This window comes from Erpetoichthys calabaricus, chromosome 4 (genome assembly GCF_900747795.2).
Source record: "Erpetoichthys calabaricus chromosome 4, fErpCal1.3, whole genome shotgun sequence".
Classification (NCBI taxonomy): Eukaryota; Metazoa; Chordata; class Cladistia; order Polypteriformes; family Polypteridae; genus Erpetoichthys; species Erpetoichthys calabaricus.
In genome coordinates this window covers 118,924,618-118,944,318 of record NC_041397.2, presented here as the reverse complement: position 1 = coordinate 118,944,318, position 19,701 = coordinate 118,924,618, and the positions used below count along the sequence as shown (strand labels likewise).

General features: G+C 39.6%; 1 protein-coding gene across 1 annotated transcript in view; it reads left to right on the top strand.

The window, feature by feature from the left end:
- Positions 1-19,701, top strand: part of tmem47 (transmembrane protein 47) — a 242,181-nt gene that overhangs the window by 149,478 nt on the left and 73,002 nt on the right. The window lies entirely within an intron of this gene.

Below are 19,701 nucleotides of genomic sequence, written 5' to 3'. Positions count from 1 at the left end.
TTATACTTTGTATTGTAGTTTGAAAAATGTCTCATTTAATCCTATTCCTTTATATCATTTTTTGTATCCACATGTTCCAATACAGAGTCATACGGAAACCAGTTAGTTATTTTTGGTTTTAAAATAGGAACCAGTCCTGAACAAGGCACTACAATATGACCTGGCACTAGATGTATTTTACATAACATTTGCAGTATCAAAAAATGCATAGACAGAAATTTAATAGTGCTTTTTAACTAGGGTTTGAATTCACTTTCCAGAGAAGTAATTAATTAATTAGTTAATTGTTAAGTCAGGAAAACTGCAGTTGGATACTAGTCTTTTGGCCACTTTTTCACTATTTTCCACTAAGCATAGTTTTTATATGCATGTTTAACCCAATTCTGTTTATTCTTATTATACGATCTTCTATAGGCAGAGGGAACAAGAAAAACTGTGTTTAAGAGAATCCCTGGAGAAAGTAAAACTCTGAGGGTTTTGCACTATAAAGCATCATGTCATTGTATAATGTCGGAATTGTGCTTTGTAAAATAAATACTGATTTTTTTGATTGACAGGCTTAAGTACAAAGCTGTAGTAGAGTATAATAGGCTAGTGCAATGTCAGTAATTGCAGATCCTTGAGGTTCCTAATCACTCTAAAACCTCATTCCATAGTAGCTTAGACAAATCAGAAGTGGCACTAATTGGGAAGTGGTAAACTGAGAAAAAAATAAATAAAAATTGGGAAAGGGTCAGTAACAAAGACATTTTAGAATTTAATATGGACCTTTTGAGAACAAGATAGAAGCCAGAGATAAAGTAAAAAAAGAGTTTTCATTAATGCCACAGTAGTTCGTTAAGTTTGATAGGAGTCCTCTCAGGTGACTGTAGCACCTAACTGTTTTAATTCATATTAAGGCCCCATCCCTGAAAAAGAATATAATTAAAGGTAAAGGAACAGTAAAAAAAATCTAAAAATACAAAATAAAATATAAGCAAATGCAATTGTAAGTCACTGGGGGAGAAGGAAAAAATATACCTTTTATAAACAATCAGATCACTCCACATTCTGGGAGCCTATAGCTGAAGTCAGGACTTTTATTGGACATTAATATTCTTGGAAGACCTGCATTTTGCAAACATAGTGATTCCTCAAGAATGCATGTATTTATAAATTCCAATGTTTTAACTCATTAAAGCGATTCAATAAAAATCCAATATTAGATGTCAGAAAGTTTAATTTATCCATTTATAAATGAATCAACTATTACATTTTAACTGTATATCCTAATAGTAGCATCTAAATACAGTATGTGGCTTTTAGATCCAATATTCACATTAATGACTGAGCACTATCATTATATTTCTGCAGATGTTGAAAAGAATTTGATAAACTGAACAATTAAAATCAGTACCCAATAAATTCATGTAAATTTTAAGCCTTTTTAATGGAATGATGTTGTCAGTAATTTAAAAACCGCTCTTTAATATAAAAATATGCAGTAATAACTGTAGCTTTCTGTGTATCAGATTGTGCATTAGATTGTCATTAACAACAGGAATTCCGTCCATCCATCTTCCTAACCCACTCATCAAAGGCAGGGTATCTGGAGCCTATCCCAGCAATCATATGGAAAAAGGCAGTAAAAACACCCAGACAAGGTGCAAATTCATCAAACAATACTAGTTAATTCTGTTTTTCTACTATTACTGGAACTAAAACCAAATTGAATCTTATTAATTTTTTAACATTTGTGGTGTTTTAAGATCAGATTCTAGAACGAAAAACTGTATTTTTTGTATTGCTGAAGGACTGAGAGTAAATGTGAAGATAGTAATATGGCCAGGATGGTAGAGGTGTAGTTAGTGTTGCTGTGTCATAGATCCAGCATTTTGGATTTCAATCCCATGTGCAGTTGTTGTACATGTGGACTTTACATGTTCTTCCATAATCAGATTGAGTCTACCTCCATTTACTCTGGTTTTTCTCTCAGCGCTTTAAAGATATGTTAATTAAGTTACCAAATTGGCCCATCAGATTCCCAGAATCACTTTTGGTTCACTGACGATTTCAATTTCATTGCCTGAAGCCAGATTAACTTCTTCATCACTGTTGATGAGAGGCGTTTCTTACAAGATGCCATGATGAGGCTAGAAGAAGACATGTCAACATCGTTGCCCTATGGTAATGCTCTGTCCTGATGCTTATGCAAGAAATGGCCATACTGTTGCCCAAGTAACACTTGGCACTAATGCTTTTGGCAACCTTACAGCCCAAGTAAATCTCGAGTCTTACATGAGACATGTCTATACCGTGCCAAGTAACACTCGGGACTAAAATTTTTAGCACTGTTTTTTACAGCCCAAGTGATGCTAGGGTCCAACTCTAGGGAGGTTAAACATACAACAAATTTTCTAGCTGGCATATAAACCAAATGGAAACAAAAGAGAGAAAAGAAAGCCCACAGCAAATAAAAATGGTACTTACCCATATAACCACCTGAAAGAAGTGAAAGTCTTCTGCCCACATGATCTGGCTCTGTCTGTCCCAACATTCTGTATTACAGCGTACCTCCAAATATTTTAGCTGGACTGATTGAAGAAAGAAAATCATTACAGTTAGAGCAAGTTGGAATTTTTATTTTAATAAATGAAATGTAAGCCATGTCACATTTGTTCTTCCACAAAAAAGTACACCAGTGCCTTTTTCCTATATGATGTAGTATATAAAGTTAACTTCACATCCACTAATGTTTTACTGCAGCTTTCTATAGATATATTAAAATGTGGCAGTATGTTATGCAAGATAGACTTATTTATCTGACACAGAAAGTTTAAGGCTCCCAGAGTACTGGAAGAAATGTATGTCACTTCTAAATAATGACAGAAATTCTTTATATTTGTTTTGGAATAGTTACCTAGTTCTCTGTATCTGTACCTAGATTTTTAAAAAATTACTATTATCACCCTGCCGCCTATATGGAAAACAGTGGCCATTTTTTTTAGTTTAAAGCAAATGTAATTATAGATATGTTAATGTTTTGAACATGATTAATTTCTGATTTTCCAACTATACAATTTAACACAGAACGTACTTGAATTTGTTAGCTCACAAAGATTAAAAAAGAATGTTTCATATACTCCAAAAAGTCATCCCAGTGCAGTCTATAAACTGCAATTCTTTAAATTTTGTATTTGAATAATAAGTAGAATAGAGGCTTGGTCTGATTTTCTTTCATTCCTCAAGGTGGAGTGAAACTAATTTGGAATGTTATTTCTCTGTTAGCTATACAAATATGCTAAAAGTATTTTAACTTTTTTATTGCTACAATAACTATAGTCTCTTTCCGTTGTATGTTTTCCATTTTACAGAGGATACTTCAATGATATCTTACATATTGTTGCAAAATACTTTTATGAAAGCAGTAATATTTATTTGGCAAAGAGAGTAGGATTCATTTATTTTAAAATGTTCTAAGTTCTAGATGCTTAGTTCTGTGAACAAACTAATTTTTATTGTAAGCGCAAATCTATTGATGTTTTTTTTGCCCTAAAGTTTATGTGATACATTTAGATTTGCATTATAAAATGGGTTTACTTGATATCGAACTTGTGTATATTAATCTTTCATCTTGTATCACTCTCAATCCCACTTAATCCAGTTCAGGGATGTGATAACCAGAGCCTATTCTGGTAGCAAACAACCCTGTGTAGGCTACTAGTCCTTTGCAGAGAGTCCACTATTGTACTTAAGACTGATTTGAAATTGTAAGTTAACCTGACTTCTATGATGTTTGTGGCTGTAGAAAACAGTGTATTATGAAAACTGCACATTGGCCAAGTGCAGCCTTGGGGTTCAAACCATAGATCCTGGAACCATAAGGCTGCATTGCAAAAACTATGCCTCTTTGCCATCCCGTGTATGTTTATAATGAAACGTTTTAATTTGTTTACTTTTTTGCCTTTCTTAATGTCTAATTTTTTGGTTTATGTTGCAAGTCCATCTAATATTAAGAGTCAAAAGAGCATAGTTTACGTTATGGCTTGGGTTTTATAATAATACTACTATGGTATCTCTGTTCAATTGTAAAAAGATGATGACTCAGGCGCCACCGCGAGTGGCAACCTTTTCAGCAGTTCCGTGTATGAGTTTATATTTCTACCTTTTTCTCTATTTCTCTGATCACTCCTACCACTTTCTTTTATGTGGACTCGTTCCCTGGAAACTTTTTACTACTTTTTACTACTTGGACATGGATTTTTACACGCTGAGACTCATCTATTCAGGTAGTCAACTTCAAGCGCTGAGAACAAAGGCCCATGCTGGTGTGGTTCCCTATTTACCTGACGAGGTAAGAAGGCGGTATCGTGGCAGCAGAGCCAGTGCTAAGCTAAAAGCTAAGCGGCTATCGAGAAATGTGAACTCACTACCAAATAAGATCGACGAACTAGCTGCGCTGGTGAAAAATGTCAGGACCTACAGAGAATGCAGTTTGTTGTGTTTATGTGAAACGTGGCTAACAACTAACATCCCAGATGCTAACGTGGAGCTACCTGGGTTTTAGCACAGTTAGAGCGGACAGAGACACAAATACCTGCGGGAAGCGGAAAGGAAGAGGACTCGCTCTCTATGTGAATACAAGGTGGTGCAACTCTGGACATGTAAACGTCAAAATCTCCAGTTGCTGCAGGGACATTGAACTGTTGGCCGTAAATCTGCGTCCCTATTACTTGCCCAAAGAGTTTGGACACGTCATTGTTGTTATTGTTTACATCCCTCCTCGGGCGGACGTGGAGATAGCGAGTGACATCATCCATTCTGTTGTTGCTAAACTGTAAACACAGCACGACTAGACTTTAACCATGTGATGCTAGACAAAACATTACCTGCCTTCTCCCAATATGTGGATTGTAACACCCGGGGAAATAGGACTATTGACCTACTGTATGCAAACGTTAAAGACGCATACAGCGCCACCCCACTGCCTGCGCTTGGGAAAGCAGATCATAACCTGGTTCTGCTTCAGCCTCACTACAAACCCAGAGTGAGGGAGCTACAGTACCTACCACACGCTCATTCAGGAAGTGGTCCCCTGAAGCAGTGCAGGCTCTGAGAGACTGCTTTGGAACTACGGACTGGCATATCCTGCAGGGATCATATAGTGAGAAAATTGAGGAGGTTGTTAACTGCACTACTGATTACATCAACTTCTGTATGGACATTGTAGTTCCAGTAAGAACAGTACGCTGCTATGCTAACAACAAGCCATGGATTACAAGTGACATCAAGGGCCTTTTGAACCAGCAGAAAAGGACTTTCAAAGGTGGTGATCAGCATGAGCTCAAGCGCGTGCAGAAGGAACTCCGAGTCCAGCTCAGGGAGGCGAAAGAGCAGTACAGGAGAAAGCTGGAGCAGAAGTTACAGAATAACAGCATGAAGGAAGTGTGGGGATGGGATGAAGATCATCACTGGCTGCAGCTCGAAGCGGGGTGCCACCATCGAGAGAGACGTGGAGAGAGCAAACCTGATGAACAACTTCTTTAACAAGTTTGACCACCCTAACCCACTCTCACCTCAGAGTACTGCACCCTCCACCCATCCTTCTGCTGATGCCAGCATAGGAGAGAGTTTCCCCCCCCCCACAATTACAGCAGCCCAGGTAAGCAGAGAGCTGAGGAGACTTCGTGCCAGCAAAGCAACGGGTCCAGATGGAGTATCGCCACGACTGCTGAAGGCCTGTGCATTGGAGCTGGGAAGTCCTCTACAGCGTATCTTCAACCTGAGCCTGGAACAGGGGGGAGTCCCGAGACTTTGGAAAACATCTTGCATCACCCAGTCCCAAAGGTATCACATCCTATTGAGCTGAATGACTTCCGGCCTGTTGCCCTGATGTCACATGTGATGAAGATGCTTCACCACCTGAGGCCACAGGTCCACCACGCCCTCGACCCTCTGCAGTTTGCATACCAGGAGAAGGTGGGAGCGGAAGATGCCATCATCTATATGCTACACCGATCCCTCTCCCACTTGGACAGAGGCAGTGGTTCTGTAAGAATTATGTTTCTGGACTTCTCTAGCGCCTTCAACACCATCCAACCTCTGCTCCTTAGGGACAAACTGACAGAGATGGGAGTAGATTCATACCTGGTGGCATGGATCGTGGACTATCTTACAGACAGACCTCAGTATGTGCGTCTCGGGAACTGCAGGTCTGACATTGTGGTCAGCAGAACAGGAGCGCCTGCACTGTACTTTCTCCGGTCCTTTTCAGCCTATATACATCGGACTTCCAATACAACTCAGAGGCCTGCCACGTGCAAAAGTTCGCTGATGACACTGCTATCATGGGCTGCATCAGGAGTGGGCAGGAGGAGGAGTATAGGAACCTAATCAAGGACTTTGTTAAATGGTGCGACTCAAACCACCTACAAGCTGGACAGTTTGACATCTGTGGCATAGCTACAGGCGCTGAGCAGGCTCCTGTCAATCATGGAGAATCCACTACATCCACTGAACAGTATCATCTCCAGACAAAAAAGCAGCTTCAGCGACAGACTGCTGTCACTGTCCTGCTCCACTGACAGACTGAGGAGATCGTTCCTCCCCCACACTATGCGACTCTTCAATTCCACCTGGGGGGGGGGTAAACATTAACATTATACAAATTTACTGTCTGTTATACCTGCATTTTTATCACTGTTTAATTTAATATTGTTTTTTATTATCTATCTATCTATCTATCTATCTATCTATCTATCTATCTATCTATCGATCTATCTGTCTGTCTGTCTGTCTGTCTGTCTGTCTGTCTGTCTGTCTGTCTGTCTGTCTGTCTGTCTGTCTGTCTGTCTTGTGCACATGCCATAGACGGTGCAAGTTCAATGTCCTCAGTGTAAGATAAGGCAAGTCACAAGAATGTCTTTTTAAAAAGACCAGAAGATGTAGGACTTTTTAAGGATGAGGTGGGTGAGTAGTATGAGGACTGACAGGGATTGAATACATAGTTAGGCAGGAAGAAAAATGATTTTAAAATTTAAAACTCATAAAAGTCATAAATGAATGTCAAAAATGAAATGGAAAAAGCTTTTAAACTTTAGGCTTAAGATGCTTTTCCTAAAAAGCCTTCAAAGAATTTGTATTGTTTCTATTTTTATCTCAAAGATAGAATATCGGCTATTGATCCCCACTATCATAAATAACCACATCATGGATAAGTCACTCATCTCCACGTTGGAGAATCTTATGACTGCCAACAGTCACTGCAACAAACCACACTACAAAAAGATAACACTATAAGATTTGCTAAACTCAGCATTAAGAAATAACAATAATACAAATCATAATTGTTACTTGCACAAGCAATGAAGTCCAGCTTACTTGTATCACTCACAAAACAGAAGTAGTCAAATAATGACAGAACACACACACACACACACACACACACACACACTGAACATTTGAAAGTAATAGTTACATTCACAGGACAGTTTAATATAAAATAATTGTCTCATACAGCTTTCAGTACTGTAGTGTTTATAAGATTATAGGTGTATTGGGTCATTAGTGTCATATGTGTTGTCATATGTCTTACTTGTATGTGCTAATTAGCATGCAACATTTTGCCACTCTGTGGCTATATGATTAGTGAGCATAACAGCCTTACCTTGAAACTTCTGTCTTCCTTACCTGGAAAGTCACAGTTTACAAGAAGATGCATCAGGTTAAGGACTTTCCAGTCAATGATTGTTAAATTTTTCACAATTACTATACATTTTAATAATAATAATAATAATAATAAAGTAAATAAATATTAAAGTAAGTCTAGAATGGAGTGGAAGCTAGAGCACATGGGTCATGTATAGACTGTCATTACACAATTCTGCTAAAACATGGTAGACTGAGATTAATTTCCTGCAGTAAGTACCAAACAATTACTGCCAAAAACAAAACTCTTTTTGTATAAAAACTAACCAGTCGGAGCAATCAAATGCATAGACAAAAAGTAGAGCTGCATTTTCTTGTCACCTTAATGTCAAATCTTTGGCAGTGTCTGCCTCTTTGCCTTTTTAAATTATTCTGAAAAGCTGTAAAAATATATCAATGATTTGAAACTTGCTAAGATACCAGAAAGTCTATTACTTGTCATGTGCACTAATAAAAGCAAAGAAAAGCAGAGGAAACAAAATCCATTTATCACATTTCTTTCCTTGCTAGTTTGGGGATTATAATACCGTACAGTGAATCTTAAATGAAGCATTTCCCAAAATATGCAGAAAAATGTGATAAAAAGGATTATGCTTGCACAAAGTGTAATTTTATCTTCATGTATCCCTTGCCTCCACATAGGAGGCCTTTGACTCTCAAAGCTTTAGGTTTTTCTGTTAGGGAAATTGATATTCCCTGTCTTTCTTGTATGATCTTCATTTTAATTACAGATTTTACATTTGCTAGTTTTTCATTCAAATAAATAGATAGCTTCATTTATTTAAGCAACACTCTACTCCCTGTGGCTGGTTCTACTATGCTACATAGTTCTAATCCTTAAAAAATGCCTCATAGAATGAATCCACTTGGGAAATATAGTATTTTATCATTTATGTTTTTTTCTTGCAGCAGCCCACTAATCCGTACTGTACATAGTTGTGCATTTCAAGAAAGAAATAATCTACATAAGATGATATATACATAGAAAGCTATTTTTATTTTTCACTAATTAAGCTTCTGAAAATTAATATGATAATGGCTTAACTGAGGTTGTGGTCACAAGGTTAAATAAAATCAACTAAACAGCTAAAGAAATTTGCCAAAATGTCAGCCTATTTATTTTACATGAACCTCAATGAATACTCACAAAGGGAATATGATCATGATCATTATTAGTCATTAATGTCACATCTATTCTAATTAGCTCGCTAAAAATACATAACAAACAGTAAAAATGTTCTTGAAGATATAATTATCCACATATGCAGTATTGAAAGTTTTAAACTTTACTTCTTTATAGATAGATAGATAGATAGATAGATAGATAGATAGATAGATAGATAGATAGATAGATAGATAGATAGATAGATAGATAGATAGATAGATAGATAGATAGCGTCAAACACGTGCACATGGGAGGCAGCTAAAGGGCTCAAAAGAAGGTAATTCCATGTCAGACCAGGGGGTTGCAGAGCACATTGATCCTTTCTCTTATCTCCCCGTAGACTAAATGTGGGAAATTCCGATGGCTCAGATGGTGTCACTTCCGGTTCCGTCCCAGAAGACATCACTTCTGGTTCCGCACCAGAAGAGTCACTTCCATACCAAAAGAAGAGGCCCACCTCCTAATGACCTCATTCCAGTTCCGGTCCCAAGATCCCTCCACTTCCTGCTTTTCAACTTTATATCCACTATGTTTCCTAACCTGTTCAGTTCTGTTTTGGACTCTTGTCTGTAAAGACCATTTTTCTCAACCTTTTTGCATTTGCAGCCAATTCTCAGGTATACGGGAGGCTGACCCAAACCTCTTTGTTGTGTCAAGGCTTGATTATTTACCATAGCAGATGGAACCTTATTTGTCCTCAAGGAGAAATTTGGCTTTTTATAGAAGCTCTTTAAATTAATAAATACATAAATAGGTAGGTAAATAAGTAAGTAAGTAAGTAAATAAATAACAGAAGTATATGAGTTTGGTGACATTCATTACTATGAGCCAGCATACTCTACCATTCCTAAAGAAACACTACTTGTCATTTTTGGATGGGTCTTCCCCAAACTGGAATGTAAGTATTTGGAATGTGTGATTAGCCTCCCTCTGGTTCTTTAATTAGTCTATGGAAGGTTCTTTTTTATTGTCTATTCACAGTCACATTTTAGAATCTAGGCACAAATTCAGGCAGCTAGTCTACTGCTCTGTTTTCTTCTAGTGGTACAGCACATATCCTAAAAAGTATTAGTCTTACAATAATAAGCCAGTTTTCTCCTGCCTACTTGGTTTTCTTATGTTTGTTTTTGTTCTATCCCTGTTTCTATCCAACCTAGATCTGTAGAACTGCCATCTAGCTTTCCTGCCTGCCTCTTTTATATTATAATTTATTCAACAAACAGCAATGCCCTTGTCCCTTGGCCGGAGAGGGGTGTACATTTAATAGACTAAAAGATAAAGAAGTGTATCAACAAGCAGAAGGCCCATTTACCAGTTAAACATGAGCTGCTAATGAAAATCCAAGAGGTACTATAGCTGTGGCTTGATGACCAATGAATTAAGGGGTGGGGGGGGGGCAGATCTTCAATTCAAGGGCATTTGCTTCTCTCTTGTGCATGAGAATATTTTCTGGAAGTGATTTATTTAACAGTTATGTAAGCACAGTGTTGTTTGGAATATTGTGACTTGCATATCATTTAATACCTGATAATTGGTTATGCAGTATGTGTAATCTGGGATATTTTTATGCATGTTTTGCATTTCTTTGCTGTTTTTCAAGATAGATAGATAGATAGATAGATACTTTATTAATCCCAAGGGGAAATTCACATACTCCAGCAGCACCTTACTGATACAAAAAACAATATTAAATTAAAGATTGATAATAATGCAGGTAAAAACAGACAATAACTTTATATAATGTTAACGTTTACCCCCCCGGGTGGAACTGAAGAGTCGCATAGTTTGGGGGAGGAACGATCTTCTCAGTCTGTCAGTGGAGCAGGACAGTGACAGCAGTCTGTCGCTGAAGCTGCTCTTCTGTCTAGAGATGACACTGTTTAGTGGATGCAGTGGATTTTCCATAATTGATAGGAGCCTGCCGAGCGCCCGTCGCTCTGCCACAGATGTCAAACTGTCTAGCTCCATGCCAACAATAGAGCCTGCCTTCCTCACCAGTTTGTCCAGGCGTGAGGCGTCTTTCTTCTTAATGCTGCCTCCCCAGCACACCACCGCGTAGAAGAGGGCGCTCACCACAACCTTCTGATAGAACATCTGCAGCATCTTATTGCAGATGCTGAAGGACGCCAGCCTTCTAAGGAAGTATAACTGGCTCTGTCCTTTCTTACACAGAGCATCAGTATTGGAAGTCCAGTCTAATTTATCATCCAGCTGCACTCCCAGGTATTTATAGGTCTGCACCATCTGCACACAGTCACCTCTGATGATCACGGGGTCCATGAGGGGTCTGGGCCTCCTAAAATCCACCACCAGCTCCTTGGTTTTGCTGGTGTTCAGGTGTAGGTGGTTTGAGTCGCACCATTTAACAAAGTCATTGATTAGGTCCCTATACTCCTCCTCCTGCCCACTCCTGATGCAGCTCACGATAGCAGTGTAATCAGCGAACTTTTGCATGTGGCAGGACTCCGAGTTGTGTTGGAAGTCCTATGTATATAGGCTGAACAGGATCGGAGAAAGTACAGTCCCTTGTGGCGCTCCTGTGTTGCTGACCACAATGTCAGATGTGCAGTTCCTAAGACACACATACTGAGGTCTGTCTTTAAGATAGTCCACGATCTATGCCACCAGGTATGAATCTACTCCCATCTCTGTCAGCTTGTCCCTAAGGAGCAGAGGTTGGATTGTGTTGAAGGCGCTAGAGAAATCTAGAAACATAATTCTTACAGCACCACTGCCTCTGTCCAAGTGAGAGAGGGATCGATGTAGCATATAGATGATGGCATCCTCCGCTCCCACCTTCTCCTGATATGCAAACTGCAGAGGGTCGAGGGCTTGTTGAACCTGTGGCCTCAGGTGGTGAAGCAGTAGCCTCTCCATGGTCTTCATCACATGTGATGTCAGAGCAACAGGCCGGAAGTCATTCAGCTCACTAGGACGTGATACCTTTGGGACTGGGGTGATGCAAGATGTTTTCCAAAGCCTCGGGACTCTCTCCTGTTCCAGGCTCAGGTTGAAGATGCGCTGTAGAGGACCCCCCCAGGTCTGATGCACAGACCTTCAGCAGTCGTGGTGATACTCCATCTGGACCCGCTGCTTTGCTGGCACGAAATCTCCTCAGCTCTCTGATCACTTGTGCTGTTGTAATTATGGGTGGGGATGTCTCTCCTATGCTGGTATCAGCAGAAGGATGTGTGGAGGGTTCAGTACTCCAAGGTGAGAGTGAGAGTGGGTTAGGGTGGTCAAACCTGTTAAAGAAGTTGTTCATTTGGTTTGCTCTCTTCACGTCTCTCTCGATGGTGGTACCCCCGCTTCGAGCTGCAGCCAGTGATGATCTTCATCCCATCCCACACTTCCTTCATGCTGTTATTCTGCAACTTCTGCTCCAGCTTTCTCCTGTACTGCTCTGTACTGTACTGAGCTGGACTTGGAGTTCCTTCTGCACGCGCTTGAGCTCATGCTGATCACCGCCTTTAAAAACCCTTTTCTTCTGGTTCAAAAGGCCCTTGATGTCACTTGTAATCCATGGCTTGTTGTTAGCATAGCAGCGTACAGTTCTTACTGGAACTACAATGTCCATACAGAAGTTGATGTAGTCAGTAGTGCAGTCAACAACTTCATCAATGTTCTCACTATGTGATCCCTGCAGGATATCCCAGTCTGTAGTTCCAAAACATTCTCTCAGAGCATTCTCAGCCTCCGGGGTCCACTTCCTGAATGAGCGTGTGGTTGTAGGTAGGACCCTCACTTTTGGTTTGTAGTGAGGCTGAAGCAGAACCAGGTTATGATCTGCTTTCCCAAGCACAGGCAGCGGGGTGGCGCTGTATACGTCTTTAACGTTTGCATACAGTAAATCAATAGTCTTATTTCCCCGGGTGTTACAGTCCACATACTGGGAGAAGGCAGGTAATATTTTGTCCAGCGTCACATGGTTAAAGTCTCCAGCGATTAGCACAAGCGCCTCAGGGTGCTGCATTTGTAACTTAGCAACAGCAGAATGGATGATGTCACTCACTGTCTCCACGTCCACCCGAGGAGGGATGTACACAATAACAACAATGACGTGTCCAAACTCTCTGGGCGAGTAATAGGGACGCAAATGTATGGCCAACAGTTCGATGTCCCTGCAGCAAGTGGAGACTTTGACGTTAACATGTCCAGAGTTACACCACCGTGTATTAACATAGAGAGCGAGTCCTCCTCCTTTGTGCTTCCAACAGGTACTTGCATCTCTGTCTACTCTAACTGTGCTAAACCCGGGTAGCTCCACGTTAGCATCTGGGATGGTGGTAGTTAGCCACGTTTCACAAAAACACAACAAACTGCATTCTCTGTAGGTTCTGACATTTTTCGCCAGCGCAGCCAGTTCGTCGATCTTATTTGAAATTGAGTTCACATTCCCCAGAATCACAGAAGGCACCGAAGGCTTAAAACACCATTTTCTCGCAAGCCGCTTCATTTTTAGCTTAGTGCCAGCTCTGCTGCCACGATACCGCCTTCTTACATCGTCGGGTAAATAGGGAACCACACCGGCACTGGCATTTGTTCTCAGCGCTCGAAGTTGAGTACTTGAATAGATGAGTCTCTGCGTGTAAAAATCCATGCCCACGATGTAAAAGTAAGTGTGTCCAGGGAACAAATCCACATAAAATAAAGTGATAGGAGTGATAAATAAATAAAAATAGAAAAATAAAAGTAGAAAAGTACACATACACATACAGTCATAAACGGAGGTGCTGAAAAGGCTGCCACTCTCGGTGGCGCCAGAACTACTTTATGGGCATTGTATCAGGAATTTTGTGACCTCTGTTCTATATGAAAACATAAGAATGAAAGTTTTTTTTTTACCCATAACTACAATACAAACAACAATAGGTGAGTAACAGATGTGGCGGATGGCCAGGGCCCTTGCCCGGATGCGACGCCTCCACGCTGGGAGGACCGGGGGAGCCAGCCTATCCATCGTGTTACCTCTCCCAGAGCGCTAGATGGCAGCCCCCCTTGGTTGCAGTGGTGCCTAGGACTCCCACAGGGCTTCATGGGAATTGGAGTTTGCTGTAGCCCTGTTGGGATCCGTGGGCGCCACCAGGGGGTGCTGTAGCTGCTGCTGAGCCCTACAGAGCAGCTCTTCCGCCACACCTGGAAGTGCTGCTGGAAATAGGCCATCAAGCACCTGGAGTACTTCCAGGTGTTTTATTAAAGGAGGCAGCAGCCACTACTCTACAAGCCAAAGTCGGGAGGAGGGAGATGACGCTTGACAGGAGGAGTAAAGGAGAGAAAAAAGAGAGAAAGAAAGAGAGAAGAAAAGAACTGAATTGCATTGTGTTGTGCTTGTGTTTTGGAACTGTTTTATACTTGTGGTGAACATGGAAGGCGTTGCCCACAAGGGAAAAGAAAATAAAAAGTCCTGTGTGCTTGGAGTTGTGCCTCTGCGTCTGTCTGTGCCGGGTTGGGGCGGCTGTGCCCACCTTAGAGGTCCACACAGATAAAATCATTACTGAATTTTCTTTCTTTATAAAAACAAACACTACATTGCCCCTGCAATATTCTTTAGCTACTCTGAATTGAATGTGAGTTATGGTATGTTGCTATTAGTATGTTTACACCTTATCATTCTGGTTGTAATTTACTATAGGTACTTCATATTATCTAATAATTGAATGAATTAAGAGTAAATTTGTATCCCTTAAATTGAGTACCCTTATCCAGCTGTGAGTCTTTCTTTATAATTTACATATGCTATACATTTTACAAGATCTAACAGAGTAAAAGGAAGCACATAGCATTTCTTGCTTTACTTAGGGTTTACTAATTCAGAATGCTATGAGACAACCCTGCATACATAATACTAATATATTTGCAGCTGATTAGGACAATATGACAGAAAGAAGGCTTTTATCAAAATGCCACCTATAGCCTACTTTTTCATTATTAGTTTGAGTTTCTACACATATATTAAATTAATGCCTCTCATGGAAGCTTGATATAATGTTCAGTAAAACTAAATTTCTAAGCATTATGCCAAGGATGGAAGGTATTAGCTTTCTGTAGTATTTAACAAAACTTACAAAGTAAGTTCACTTTACATACATTCAGTCTGAAACATGCTTAATTAATCTCAGGGTCACAGCACCCGATGTTCTCTTATCACCGTTTAATAAAACAAATATAAAAGCATAAGATTCATAAATGGTTAAGATGAAGAACATAGCTTAATTTCAGGGTGAACTTGCTTAAGGCTAAAGGTTACAAGATGCTGTGGAAATGACAGAGCATGCTTAGTCACATACCAATTCCATGAACAGTTAATTATCATAATGATAATAAACATGATAAGTATTGTAGGGAATTAACTTTCTGGTAAATTAGGCACACTGTTTTTGTGTCACAATTTAGCCTTATTTAGATTTTATGAAAATTATTTTTCTTTTGCCAGCATCCTCAGCCAGCATTAAGTTTAAAACAATTTTATTTAATTTGTACCACATTCTTTTAGCTCAGTGCCTTCTTACTGAAGAAGCTCAAGCTGATCTTGCTATACTTAAATGGAAATAGAGCACAGAAGAAGGTGGAGTTGTCATCTGTGTGTATTGCTTTTTGTTGCTTTGTGCTCTACTGTCATTTGACACACTAAGAGCCAAGTGAATGAGCCCCCTGACAGTAGTTAATAAGCAACCAGACAGAGATGCCTGGTGTAGGCAGCTGAAAAGAAAGCCATTTACAACACTGTCACACCATCAAGGGTTTACTTTTCAGCATCACACTGAGCACCTTACAACTGTAGAATAAATAAGGAATGAGCTGCTACCTGCTGTCTTTTATGTATTGTAGCTGGGACTGCACAAGATAATGCTGCAGCGCAGGTCTCCTTCATTTCTGCATTTTTGACAATACACTGCATCTGTGAATTATAACCACATACTATAAAAAGGTTTTAATTTAAACAAGTCATTCAACCCAAAATAGGCTGTTGTCTCCTGTTTAACTAAAATTTATTAATTTAGGATGGTGCTTCTTTTGCAAAAAGACCTTGGAGAAGAGAGAGGTCAGGGGACAATGGATGGATTAATTCAAACTTGATTGAAGGTCAAAAATACTCAAGCAACAATAGCTGGTGGTGGTGTGCAGAAGTGTATATCTAAACACATAATGTAAATGACTTTGACGCAGATGGGCTACAGCAGTGGAAGATGATGCCTGATTCCACTGCTGTCAGATACAAGCAGGAAGATTAAACCAGAGCAGTCATGTGATCACTAAAACTGGATAAGTAAAGAATGTTAAAAATTTAGGCCATGGCTGATGGACAGGTTTCTTCTGTTCCAAGTACATGTAGATGGCTGGATCAGAATTTGTAGTAAACAGCATGAAACCATGAATGCATCCTGCCTAACAGTGGTGTTTCCAGTATAATAATGGAACTGTTTTCTTAGTACAAATGGATACTTTCATCAGGATATTATACCATCACAAAACATTGCCTGCCCAGTCTAATAGAACATTTTCAGGGTGGGATGGTACTGGAAGCTCCCAGTGTGAATTTATGGCCAAAAATATACCAGATTGAATGACACTTTTGAATCTGGATGGACGAAGATCCCTGAGAAATATTTCTAACACATTTTTAAATGCATGCTTCACATAGTTTAGGCTATTCTGGGGGCAGAATCAGATTCCAACCTAGCACTACATACTCGTAGATATACATAATAAAGTGGACACTGAATATATCTCCTAACATCTGTGCAAATACATGTACATAAGATAGGTCCACTTGCATTCCTGTGTTCTTATTGAAAAAATGATTGTAAATTAACAACTCATCTCCAGTCTACAAATTCTCATGTATTGCTACAGTGAATCCTTCTAATAATTCTGAGATTAATTTGTAAACAGTTCAAATCTGACCTCAAAAGTGTGATCCACTGATTATGTGACACAATTTGTAATCAACAAAGAATGCTATATACGTTACCACAAGTGCCTACTAGATTTTTAGTTTTGTATGCATTCTAGTACACTGTATTTCCAAAACCCTTCTTATAAAATTTAATACAGGTGTGTATGAACCTTGCTCAGGAGAGAGAGAGAGGTTAGGAGCATGCACTTATACAGCGCATTGCCACACCTAACACATGATAAACCAACTCAGGATCCAGATTAGGACCCAAGTGTAGCCATGCAACAGGTGACACGTCAGCACCACACTAGTTCAGATGGAGTGGAATAGTGTGAGGTTTTTTTATGGTGGCTGGAGTGTCAATTCTGCCACCAACCCCCAGGTTTTTCCCTGCAGGTTGGAGGGCCTACATGTGGGGATGGATGCAGATTAACGTCATACCCGGGATGGAGCAATTGCAGGTTAAGGGCCTTGCTCAAGGGCCCAACAGAGCAGAGGAGGTTGTGCTCAGGAGGATGGAGCACAAATCAGGAATCAGTGAATAGATAGATTTTTGCTGGTTTTGCGTCTGACTTCACATTTAGTGTATGTACATTAAAGTTCATTGGCCACATATTGCCCCATTTTTTATATTTTCCATTTCCTAAATTCTCCTTAACACATAAAAACTGTGCCACATTTAGCAGGAGTCACACACAGCCACTTAGCTCAATGTCCACCATGCTAGATCCTCTTTTATGGAATCTTCTGGTTTGAATGACTTCCTTTAATATAATAAACTCATACAGAACAATACACATGAAGTAAGGAGCCTATTTCAATATAATAATTGCTGCACACGTGACAGGGGCACATCCAATGTGTAGTGACTTAAATCTCTAACAGTATAAGAAATTCATCATCATGAAAGATTTTTCTAATGTCACTGCATTCATAGCCAACTGTAATGGATATTCACCATTTCATTTTTGTAAAGGGCCAACATCCCTTTAAAGGTACGGTGTTCACTGATAAGGCTGAGTGCCAGAGGAATGTGATGGTCCCTTAAACCCAGGACTGTCAATAGTCATGTCTGAGATGAGCTGGGTAATATGGACACATAACACAGCAAGTGGTGGAGTGAAAGTACTTAGGTGCTTTTATTTTCAAACGCAAACAGCACAAAAGGTGCAGTACTCCAAGGTGGCTGTTAAAAGCAGCAATAAATAAATACATCCAAAACAGGGTTTAAAGCTAGGTTAAAATACAGTCAGGACTTACTCTTTAAAATCCATTATGAGACTTGGTGCTTCTTTCTAAAAATCACATCTCAGCATCTCACCATTTCGGGTCTTCTCAATCCACAGAGATGGCCACCTGACAAGTGCAGTTAATTCTCACATGGGCTTGCACCTCAGCTACCTCATTCGGTCACCACTGGGGAGCCCTAAGCTCGACTCGTGCCCTTGCCACCATCCATCATCGTTTGCAGAGCCCCCACGAGCCCTGCTCTGACTCCCACCCCACCATCCACTTCACAGCTCCCAATGGGAGACTACTTGAAACAGTTGCAGGAGCGACCCTGCCCCTTCAGTGCCACCCACAGTCTGTTTGGGACCACTTCCCCACCACTTGCTTCTACACTCATGTACCTACTCTCCCTGATCCAGACTCTCCATTTACTTTTCTTTCTCTTTAGACTCCGTTCTTTTCCCCTTCGATTTCCCTTTTTATTAATCTGTTTTTCTCTTCTTATTTCTTGCTCAGGCTTACATTTATACGTCTGTGGACACACCGACCTAATTACAACTGCGGTTAGTTAGTGAGGTGCAAATGCGATCAGCCCCAATCTCTCCCATTACATATCCTGGGTTCACATGGACACACACACCCATGGAGCCTGAGCTGCACCATTTTTATTTAAAAAACCTGCCTGTAGCTACCAACCCTGACGTGCATCACCACAAGGATCAATATAATCAACATATAGAGGTGGATTCTTTGGTTTAAACGTGGGAAAGTCCTGAGCACTGTTCCCGAACTTTAGGCATGTCAGTGCTTTTGCTTCTTTTTATATGTTTGTTGATTGTGTCAGTGAATCAACCTCACCCACATACAGTATCTTTTTAAGTATCAAATATAAAATATAAGCTTTTTATGCATAAGTATAATTTGCCTAAGCGCAAGTTTCAGGAATATCTGAAACAAAAGTTGATTGGTTTAAATGCAAAATAAAATTGTAAATGACATGTACATACCATATTGGAAAAACAAATTATGCTCATTTTTTTGTATTCACATTCACTGAGCATCAGTCTAATACATGATGCTGATAACAAAAGTGGCAACCAGGAACATGCAAATTCACTTTGCTTAGCAGTGTATATTAAGTAAGTAACAAGATGCTTTTTACCATTAGCTGCACTTTCCAGACAAAGAAAACTTTCAAGTGTTATACATTTTTTTCTTTCACCTGCACTACACCTCATTTTCTATTTATACTGTATTTTTCTTTTAGGTCATGCTTAATATTCTGTGTTGTAGGAAAAGAACAAAGGAGCTTGTTTGCTTAGAGTAAATTCCCTTTAAGATGTTACTGCCCTGGCAACTTAAATTAGTCAGGAAAGCAAACAGGACAAAATGTTCTGACTTAAATTATTACTTCAAGTAAAGAGATTGACTATCACATACATTGGTCAGAAATCTACAAATATTATCTTTAGGTGATGATTTTCATCATGTAAATTACATAAAAATTACCTAGAGTGCACTTAATGTAAATATATAAGAAGTCATTACAACCAAATCACATTATCCTTTTTGCAGCTTTAAATAAATGATATTTCTGTCTTTATCATTATATGTAAGAGCAAAAGTGGAAAAAATTTTATCGGTGCATGATAAACAGAAACAGAGATATTGAAATAATGCTTCATCTTGATTTCACAAATAATAGAAAAAAATGCACTTAAGA